The sequence below is a fragment of the Oenanthe melanoleuca genome, unplaced genomic scaffold (assembly GCF_029582105.1).
Source record: "Oenanthe melanoleuca isolate GR-GAL-2019-014 unplaced genomic scaffold, OMel1.0 S012, whole genome shotgun sequence".
In the NCBI taxonomy this organism is placed as follows: domain Eukaryota; kingdom Metazoa; phylum Chordata; class Aves; order Passeriformes; family Muscicapidae; genus Oenanthe; species Oenanthe melanoleuca.
In genome coordinates, this window is record NW_026612661.1 from 18725 (window position 1) to 29437 (window position 10713).

Consider the following 10713-nt stretch of genomic DNA (forward strand, 5'->3'; position numbering starts at 1 on the left):
TTGAGAGGGTTCCTAAAATCCGACTCTCGAGGACACGGTCCGTGGGAGAATTGAACTCACAACCTTGGCACTACCTGGACTGTGCTCCGACTGACTGAGCCCTCTGCATCACAGGTATGAAACTCCCAAGGATGGGAATCATTGGCTGCACAAGAGCAAGCTGCACAGAGGTCTCAGTGCTTCCCACTCACTGCCAGCAATGCTCCTTGTTGTTTCTGTGTGTCCCAGCTGCGGGGAACGGGGGGCAGGAGGAGGCCAGGAGTCCCCGAAAGGCATCCAGCACCTCTTGTCCATGGGCCCTCGGGGCAGGGGCTGTGCCTGCAGCGTCCTGCCCGTGCCGAGCGCACGGCCCGGGATGGGCGCTGGGTGCCCGGCCGGCGCTGGCACGGACACGGCTCAAGGGCTGCCCATGGCTCCCGGGCCAGGGGCTGCTCTGAGCAGGCTCCTGGAGATGCTTCAGCCTGGATACAGCCACTGACAGCCCAAAAGCAGCCCAGGGAGCAGCTGGCGTGTCCTGGTGATGGTGGCACGGGCTGCGTGCAGAGGGGCTCAGACAGCAATTCCTGGTTCCAGCCTCCCAGAGCTCCCAGGCAGCTGCCAGGTATGTCCTGTCCACCCCAATTGCCTTCCCTTCCCTTCCTGCCTGAGGCCTCCTCGTTCAGCAGCAGCAGCACTGAAGCCAAGGCAGTCTTCCCTCACAGCTATTAAATGCCAACCGACAGCCTGCAGAGATGCCTTCAAATCAAAGGTTCAGGTGGGATGAAGTTTTGTTTGGACGAAGGCGGGAGTTTCCAGGGAGCCAGCTGGAAGTGCAGAAGGGATGGAAAGCTTTCCCAGGTGGGTCCCACTGGAGGTGTGCTGGAGGCAGGGATGTGCACCCTTTGCTGAGGGAAAAGAACTTGCTGAGGCTCTGAAAGGAGCTGAGCTGCTGCAGGGAGAGATGTCCTCCCGTGGGCACGGGGAGCTGCCTTGGCACGGGACGGGAGCGCCCCCGGCCCTGCCTTCTCCTGCTTGAAAATATCACCTGGAGCCCCGGCTCAGGGGGGCTAAATCAGCTGGACTCCAGGCAGCTCTGTCAGCTGCCCCCCAGGGACATGGGTGGGGCTGGGGGATGAGGGCTTTAAATAGCCAATTCTTTGGAACAGATGCCTGTCCCTGTCCCGATGCTGCTGAGCTTCCTTGCACGCTCTGCCCGTTCCTGGCACAGCTGGCGTTCAAGGGGCAGCTCTGCACGGGAATATCCACCCTCCGTGAGGCACCGTGAGGGTATGGCAGCAGGAACTGAGCAGGGAATTGGGGGCTGTGGGATAATTCACGGGAACTAGCAAAGCTGACAGTGAGCCCCGAGTCTGGGCCCTGCACAGAGAACAATCTTTGTGCTGCCCTGTCAGCTCAACCCCCGGGCTGGGAAGTTTTGGGAGTCAAATGTATGGAATTGTACAAATCACAGCAACTGGGCTGTGATCACCCAGAGGGACAATCCAAGTCCCAGATGATTCCTCCACAATCCAATCTGGGGATTTTAAAGCCCTCATGGTGGCCCTGTGCCTGCCAGGAGCTCTGACTGTGCTTTTCCTTTCCTACCAGCTCCTGAGCAGTGTCAGGGCCACCATGAGGGCTTTGAAATCCAGACAGACCCCAAATCCCACACAGTGACTAATACGAATGAAGAACTGCACTGTTCTCATCAGAAGCTCAAAACTCTTGTTTGTGAATTTTATGACAGCAATGTAATGGAATCCCACGAGCCTCATTAATGCTTTTCGTTTCATTCTTACGTATTTTTAATCCCTCATTTGGCAGCTGGTGAAACTTATCCTGGAATTCAGAAGCAGGGCTGGCTCTGACCTTCACCTCTGGTCCCACTTTGTGCAAACACCACTTGTGCCAGGGTGAACAGATGGCGTGGCCCGTGCCCACTGCCTGGGATTCACCCAACCAAAACCAAGAGCAAATGCTGGTAAGGGCTTTAAGAACTGGAAATAACTTGGAAACAAAATAATTCACCTTTTTCTTCTGGTTCTTTTTTTTTTCTTCCAGGTGCTGGACTTGCCTCTGTGGATGTGTGCTGAGCTCTCACTACAGGGGACTGTGAGGCCTGACTGGCTGTGAGTTTGTGTTCTTCTCACTGGGAATCAGAAATGATCATTAATTAGACCACCGAAATCTTTTCTGAAACCTTTCCCCTTTCCTGATAAGTCTTGTCTTTCTGCCTTTAACTCTACAGCTGTTCCCTGACGTGATTTCCCCTGCCTCACTTCTGTGCAGCTCCTAGCTGGGGAAAACTGGGATAACTTAGAGGGGACAGAGGTGAAACTTTTAGCTGGATTTTTCTAAAATTTTCTAATGATACTGAAATTATTTCCAATTGCCCCAGTGAGAAGAACACCAACTTGCAGGCATCAAAAGCTCCAAACTCGTTTAATTGAGGCAGGTCCAAGGAAAAAACCCAGCCATGCCAGGCTGAGGCTGGAGCCTGCTCATAATTCATTGTTGGTGTCTGCTGCAGTCTAGGAATAGCTGTCTCATTTGTCACTTGCTTGATCTGCTTTTATATCCCTGATTCAAATGGAGTTAGGCAAACTTCATGTTTGCTATTAGGCTATGAAGAAGCCTATTGTAACCAGCATATGCTTTTCTTAGATGGAAATGTGCATGCAAAATACAAAGAGCTTTGATACTGAGCTTTTTTTTTTTCCCCCTCCTGAGGTTCAAGTATTTGATCATTTTAATAGCATTCCATTTTCCTGTTGCACCCATTTTTAGAGTGCATCTTTTGTATTAGCTCTGAGTACCATAATTCCTTCCAAATTCCTGTGGCACTATTACCATAACTACACAATTAGCTACAGCTGGATGTAGCAGAGGTGAACACTAAATAGTTTTGTGGGCAGAAGGCCCAGTGTCTTTTAACCCAGACACCTTCTTACTGACGCCTGGTTTGTTACTCTGCTTTAGGGAGTATGGGGAACTTCAGATACAAAGAAGAGAATTTAAAAGTTATAATTGTACAAGTTTGTTATGCAAAAAGGTGCTGAAGGTGCTGTGGATTTGTTTTGGATTGTTATTGTGGGTTTTTTGTTTGTTTTCTTTTGGGTTTCTTTGTGGTTGTTTTTGGTGGGGTGTTTCTTTTTTTTTTTTTTCCTAGAGTTTTTTTTTTTTCCCTTCCCTTCCCTTCCCTTCCCTTCCCTTCCCTGAAACTTCCCTTCCCTTCCCTTCCCTTCCCTTCCCTTCCCTTCCCTTCCCTTCCCTTCCCTTCCCTTCCCTTCCCTTCCCTTCCCTTCCCTTCCCTTCCCTTCCCTTCCCTTCCCATCCCCTAGCTTGAAGAAACTGGAAGAAGGAATTTGGATGTATAAAAACAAGCTGAGAAGAGCATCAGTGTGTTCACTGGCAGCACGGGCTGGGATGAGGGCTGAGCAGGACCCAAGCTGCAGCACTTCAACCATTCAGCTTTCACCTCCTGTTTTATCACGGCCTTTATGAGACAGATGTGAATCGATGAGTCCCAGGCCGAGCCGTGCCCGTGCCCTGTTCTGTCGGTGCCCTACTCCCGGGAGTTCAAGCACAAGTACGACTACTTCCGCAAGAAGCTGAAGAAACCTGTGAGTAGAGCCTGCAGGACACGGCTGCTCCTCCCTCCCTGTGCTCTCCTGTTTTCTTTGATACATTTCTCGTCGTTTTCATCAAATATTTACCACAGAAGTCTGCAGCACTGTTTTGGAGCTGGCCCAGTTCCCCTCATGTTCCCAACACGTGCACTGAGAGAGCACTGGGGAATGAAAACATGGGGAGCTGAACACGAGGTGTCTGACCTGTCACTGAGCTGTTAGCAGCCAGGAATTTGCCCTAAGGCTTATTTCTTGAGACTAACAAGGATGATCTAATCTTCTTTGGCACAGGCTGACATACCCAACAGATTTGAGATGAAATTACACAGCAATAACATTTTTGAGGAGTCCTACAGAAGAATCATGTCTGTGAAGAGACCTGATGTATTAAAAGCCAGGCTGTGGATTGAATTTGAGTGAGAAAAAGGACTTGACTATGGAGGTGTGGCCCGAGAATGTTTTTTTTCTCTTGTCCAAGGAGATGTTTAACCCTTACTATGGTCTCTTTGAATACTCAGCAACGTAAGTTGTATTTCTATTCTCAAGGGCTCTATACATGACATTTTGCATAAGAGGGAAGGTTGCTTAGGCAGAAGTCGCACCCCTTTCCAGGGTGCCCTGGGGAGCCCCAGTGCCCTGCTCCTCCTGCTCTTCAGAGAGCCTCTGGAATGGTCCTTGAGAAGCCAGGAAACATTTCCATAGCTCAGGCAATATCCAGGGCAGCAGAGCTGCAGCTTTTGAGGGCAGTGTCACAGCAAAGCTGCTTTCCTCTGCCCAGACTCTGCCCAGAGTGGCAGTGCTGCTGTAGGGTGAGCTCAGAATGCAGCTGCTCGTCCCCACTGCAGTGGCCTCCAGAGCTTCAGGCTGGGGCTGCCCAGCTGTAAAGGCAGAGAGGGCATTCTTGCTGCCAGGGCTTGGGTTTGCTGCTGTGCCCACCCTTCAGCTCCCGTGGCTGCGTGGGGGACATGCTGGAAAGGCCTTGGAGGGAGATGCCCCTAGGCACAAGCTATGTGTGAACATGTCTGAGTGTCTGCTTATTTAAAGGCTTGCTTCTTGAGCTGGTTTTTTTTTTCTTTCCCCAGAAAAGAGACAACTACACACTTCAGATGAATCCTAATTCAGGTCTCTGTAACGAAGATCACCTGTTGTACTTCACCTTCATTGGCCGGGGTGGCCGGCCTGGCTGTGTACCACGGGAAGCTGCTGGACGGTGAGTGCTGCTGCCAGGGGCTGGGGAGGGGCTGCAGTGCCTGAGAGCCCATTCTGGGACAGGCTGGGGCTGTCAGGGGCTGGGGAGGGGCTGCAGTGCCTGAGAGCCCATTCTGGGACAGGCTGGGGCTGCCAGGGGCTGGGGAGGGGCTGCAGTGCCTGAGAGCCCATTCTGGGACAGGCTGGGGCTGCCAGGGGCTGTTTGAATGGGATTCATTCAGTCACAGTGCCTTTCTTTCTCTGCTCAAGGGAAAGCTCCAGAACCAGCAGGAGCATTGTCCCTAGAGGAAAAGCATGGAATTTTTATCAGTATTTCCATGCAAGCCTGCAGCCAAACTAGGGGGGTCAACTGCAGCGTATTTTCATATGTAAAATTATAGCTGAATGATTTAATGACAAATTCTGCTGCATTTTGAAATCTCACACCTGGCAGACATCACTGAGCTGATTTTCCTGAGCCTTGGTGCAGCAGAGGAAGCAAAGGAGTCCTGAGCAGAGGAAGGTCACTAGCCTGATTTTCAGGCAACTCCTTGGAGAGGGAAGTAGTGATTTTAAATGGGATAGAGTACCCTGGGCTTAATTCCCCAGCTTTTGTCTCTCTCTGCCATTAATGTTAGGGTGGTCAGTGGAGTATGGCAGTTAGTGGATAATTGTTGAAACTGAAAAATTGGACTTTCTGTGCCATAATAAAATAAAGCTGAGCTGCTCTGATGCCGTTGCAGCTGCAGGACTGTTACAGTCAGGAGGTAACAGGAAATGCCAGGGGTGGTGCCCTCAAGCATTCCACCTTTCTGGAATGTGCAGGGGCAGGGCAGGTAATCTGTCCTCTCTCTCCCAGGCTTCTTCATCAGACCTTTCTACAAGATGATGCTGGGGAAGCCCATAACCCTGAAGGACATGGAGTCAGTGGTAAGAGCCCATTGAACCTGTGCCAGTGCTCACAGGCCCCTGGCTTTCCACAGCTCTGCACTAATTGCCCATTTTCAAACTGCCTAACTGTGATCTGCCCTAGGACAGTGAATACTACAACTCTCTGAAGTGGATCCTGGAAAATGACCCCACCGAGCTGGATTTTGCATAGATGAGGAAAACTTTGGGCAGGTACGTAAAGGTTACTTGCATCTTAGGACTGGTGGTTGCCAACAAGTAGCTCAGTGCTGACAGTCTGGTGGTGGTGAAAGCAGCTGGGAGCTCAGCTGGCCGTGTTCCCAGCTGGGAGCGGGGCTGCCAGCTCCTGTCAGGGAGCTGTGGCACCTCTGGGACAAGCTGGAGATGCAGCTGAGTGAAATACTTGCAGTGAGGAGGGATGAAGGTGTCCCACAGTCCAGCTGGGACATGCTCAGGGACTCTCTGGTTCCTGAAGCTGAAGGTGCTGTCAGGGGAGAGCAGCAGAAGGACACCAGGTCCTCTCTGTAGTGCCTGTCACAGCTGGTGCGCCAGGGGGAAGCTGCCAGGTTGAAAAGGGTCACAGCCTATGGGGCTCTTTCTCCATTACAAATGAAAGTGTTGTAGACATTAAATTAAATTAGTTTGCTTAGAGGTTTTTATGACCTTTTTTTTGCATTTTCCCTTTGTTTACTTCTGAGCCCTAGATCCTGGCTCCAGATAGAACTGGAGCTGGGGACTGTAGGGCCTTTTATAAAAACTGACTTCAGCATTTCAAACCATGCATTCAGTGTCCTGTCAAAAATATTCTGATCCACTTTCCAGTGCTGCCTTTTTCCTGAAGCACCATAAGGTTATGGATTTCATGGAGAACTAGGAGCCACAGAATAGAGAGGTTTTGTAACACACTGGTTGGCTTTGGGCAGTTCCAGTATGTGATTTATCTTCTTGTATTACAGATAATAGCTATTATAATTTTGTGTATATAAAGTACCTATTTTGTGGTTCTATTTTATATAAATATATAATTTCATTATTATAAATAATAATTGTAATAAAATGATCAGTAAATAGCCAGCCCCTCTCTGCCAGTTTTCCCTTCTGTCAGCGGAGGTTTGTTCAAAAGTGTAAATCAATTTGCTCATGATTGCCTGATCCTGCTTGTGAAACACTGCTCAGGGAGAGTGGGTTCTGGGAGAAAGATGTCCTCAAATAACAGCCTTTGGTCTTTTGAAATGCAGACATATCAAGTGGACCTGAAGCCCAACGGGTCCGAAATCATGGTAACAAATGAAAACAAGCGGGAATACATTGAGTAAGTACCGTGATGGAATGTGCCTGGGGGGAAGAAAGAGCAGCTGGGTTAGAATTGACCCTGCTGCAATCCCTGGAGCTTGTACTGCACAAGAGCATCCGGGATCATTGGGGGAAAACCTTACTGTTAACATTGGTTATATCCCGTCAGGTACAAGAACAAGGAGTAAATTAAATGACGTGCTTTGATCTCCTGAAATTCCCCCCATGGAAACGTCCTTCTCCAACACCTGGCTCAAGCCGAGATGAGCCAGAAGGTGCTCTCCAGCCTGGCCCTCATCCCAGTGTCCTCCTCTGCCAGTCACAGACCAGAGCCAGGAGTCCAGTGCCAGCAATCCTACCAAAACTGGCCAGATCTGAAATTAGGTTTCATTTTCAGATTTCTCAGTTCTTCTACCTACCAGGATGTAAAATGCTGAATTCATTAATACCTGCTGGCATTTTAAATCAGGGCCTTTTCCAAAGTGAAAGATGTTACAATTGCTACATTCGTGTAAACTGGGAATTCATTTCCAGTGCCTGGACCTGGAGCAATTCCATGCCTGGAATTGACTTTTGATGCCTGCACCTGTGAGGTGTTTGTGGTGCGGGTGGCTGGTGCTGAAAGCAAGGTGTCCCTTTGATGCTGCAGTTTATTTCTTTATTTATAGGCGAGGTGCTGTGTCCTGACAGCTCTCCTCAGAGCTTGCAGACTTTGCTGGGAATTTTTAATTGCTCATTGCTCTGGAAGAATAAAATGTCTGCTCACGTAGGTACCTACAGGAGTGAAAAAATTCCCACTGTAATTTGGTCAAAGTCACTGGGCTTTTTGGTTTGTCTCTTCAAAATTCCATCAGTCACCAGCCAATAAATTGGAGTAGCTGGTGGAAGCTGCTTAGTTACCTGAACTTGCTGAAGTTGTAAATGACAAACTTGAAAGCATTTGGGGTTGCTGAAACCTTTGAGCCCTTGGCTGAGACCTGCTAATGAGTTTGTTTTTCTGGTGGGGTTTTGTTTCTTTCTGCAGCTTGGTCGTCCAGTGGCGATTTGTCAACAGAGTGCAGAAAGAAATGAATGCCTTTCTGGAGGCGAGGCTCTTTAGCTCCTTTCTTTCCCAAAACCAGGGATTGTTTTTAACACAGATTTCTTACCCACTGGTGTCTGTGTAAAGGGAGTGGGGAGCTTGGCAGGGAATGCAAATAGAATACATGATGTTTTGTGATTTGACAGTTTTATCTTGTGTAAGAATATATCATCTTTCCCTTATGGGAATAAGGTCGTTCTCGTTCAAGTTTAATTATTTGAGCTTGAAGTAATTTGGTCATTGATTTTTTTAATTAGGATTTATGTGGGATGAGAGTTTTAACTTTGCTCTTCTTTTTAGGGATTTACAGAACTGCTTCCTATCGACCTGATTAAAATTTTTGATGAAAATGAGCTGGAGGTGAGTCAATTTGGTGCCCCAAGCTGGCAGCTCTCTGACAGATGTGCCACGTTCTGGGCTTTTCAGTCATCTGTCTCTCTCCCTGGGGGAACGTGCGGACACGGCTGGAAATCAGATGTTTCTTCCTAATTAATAAATCTGTTCATGACATGAGAAGAGCTGCACTCAGGAGGGTGGTGGGGGGGTGTGCCTCTGAAAGCCTGGAAGCAGCCTAGTGGATCAGTGCCACCCTCTGCCAGTCCTATCTGAGCCAAAGACGTGGAAGTTGTGTCACACTGTGGCAGTGTGCAGCCCTTCTGCAGCAGCTGGGATACTCTGGGGGTGCTCGGACTCTCCCCTGGGTGTGCATAAGTGCCTGAAGGTCAGAGCCCTGAGGGGCAGTGGCACCTTGTACCCTGTGAGGTCAGGGACACATCCCACCCTTCTGCTTGCCTGCAGTTACTGATGTGTGGCCTTGGTGACGTGGATGTCAGCGGCTGGAGACAACACACCATCTACAAAAATGGTTACTGCCCAAATCACCCTGTTATCCGCTGGTTCTGGAAGGTAAGACTGGGCACCAGCCCTCGCTGGTCCTGTAGGTGAAAGTCCCTGCCCTTTTTTGCAATCATTTTTCTGTATGAGAACTGCTCAGGGTGGGTGGTTGTGCTGGGGCCGGAGCTGTTCCTCCTGGCTCAGGTGAGGGCAGGTGCAGCTCCTGCTCAGATGGAGCAGAGGGGCTCCTGCAGTGCTGAGGGTGTCTCTGCCCCCAGGCTGTGCTGCTGATGGACGCTGAGAAGTGGATCCGGCTGCTGCAGTTTGTGACCGGGACGTCCCGCGTGCCCATGAACGGGGCGGGACAGGGGCGGGACCGGGCAGTCCCAGAAGGCAGAGCCCGGGAGGAGCCGGGATGAAGCGGGGCGGGCCCGGGGCTGGGGCCGAGGTGATTTAACGCCTGGAAACCACCCGGCCGCCGTTTGCTGACGCCAAGCGGGGTGAGAGGAGGAGCTGCTTGTTCGGGCTCCCAGGTGAGCTGTGGGGTTCGGCTTCTGCCCCTCTCCCCCGCTCTAGCCCTCCTTCCTTCACTGCGTATTCCTCTTCTTTCCCCCCTTGTGCCTCCCAAAACCTCCCCTCCTCTCCCCCCTGCCCCTCCTTCCTTCTCCCTGAACTCCTTTACTTTTTCCCCTTTCTCTCCCCATCTCAAGGGATACAGCCCAGGATATCTCAGGGCCCAGATGATTTCTGTTCCTTCTGCTTGTTTCACTTGCAGGTGTTTCCCAGTCCAGCTCGCTGAGCCTCCAGCTCTGACTGTGGCAAGTTCTTCATTCCAGCTCTGGCTCTGAGATGCTGCACTTGATGGCTGCTCCAGTTCCTTCCAGCTCTGGGTAAATAACTGGTGTCTCTTGTGTAATCTGTGTCCTTGTTCTGTCCTTTGTGTCCATCTGTGTTACCTTTGTCACATCTGCATGCTTTATCAGCATCCTTCCAAGCCATGGTAGCCAGACTCTACTCGTGTACTTTCCTGCATTGTGCTTATTCCAGCACATTTACCTTTTTGCTTTCTGAGACGGAAAGAAGTACACAAGGATCTTCTCATCCATCTTCCTTCTCAGCTTTGGTAGTGCCTGCTTTTCACGTGCCATTCTCTTGGCCTTCTGTAGGGAGTGTGTTAGACCCTCCTTATGTGCCCTCACTAGTTCCATAGGTTCTATCTTGGGCTTGAGACTTAATCCTCCAGAGAGTTATCTCCAGTCCTCATCCATGGTGTACGTACCTACCTTGGCTTATACTGTATGTAGCTGTCTTGGTTTATGTTGCATGTACCTTTACTGTGTGCATCTCTACTGTATGGGCCTTTATTGTGCCCCTTAGGTCGGAGCTGCCCTGCCCTGGCACCCGCTTGGGTAGAATAGTTACAGAACTTTATTGTTCCTCTCTTTTCTGTGGGGTTTTGGGTAGGAAATGTGTGGGGATAACCTCTACCTGACCAGCTCCTGCTGTCTCTCAGGTCCCTGAGGTGGATTCCCATCTCTGCAGTCACCAATTATGCCGATTTCCCTGGAATCTCCCGTTGGGTGTTGAAGAGCAGCAGCCGGGGGATGTGTTGAAGCATCCTCTTCATGCAGCATTCCAAGTGAGGGTTGCAGTCAGCCTGTCAGCTGCAGAGTGTGACAGGGGGAGCGTGTGTCTGTCTGGGAGAGTCTGTGTCTGTCTGGAGAGTCTGTGTCTGTGTCTGTCTGCTTATGTCTGCCTGTGCCACTGTGTGTGCTGACTGCTTCTAACCTTGTGCATATG

General features: G+C 50.2%; 1 pseudogene; it reads left to right on the forward strand.

Annotated features, from left to right (window-relative positions):
* The first annotated feature begins 3530 nt into the window (after window positions 1–3530).
* Window positions 3531–9987, forward strand: LOC130266310 (E3 ubiquitin-protein ligase NEDD4-like; annotated as a pseudogene).
* Window positions 9988–10713: the final 726 nt, after the last annotated feature.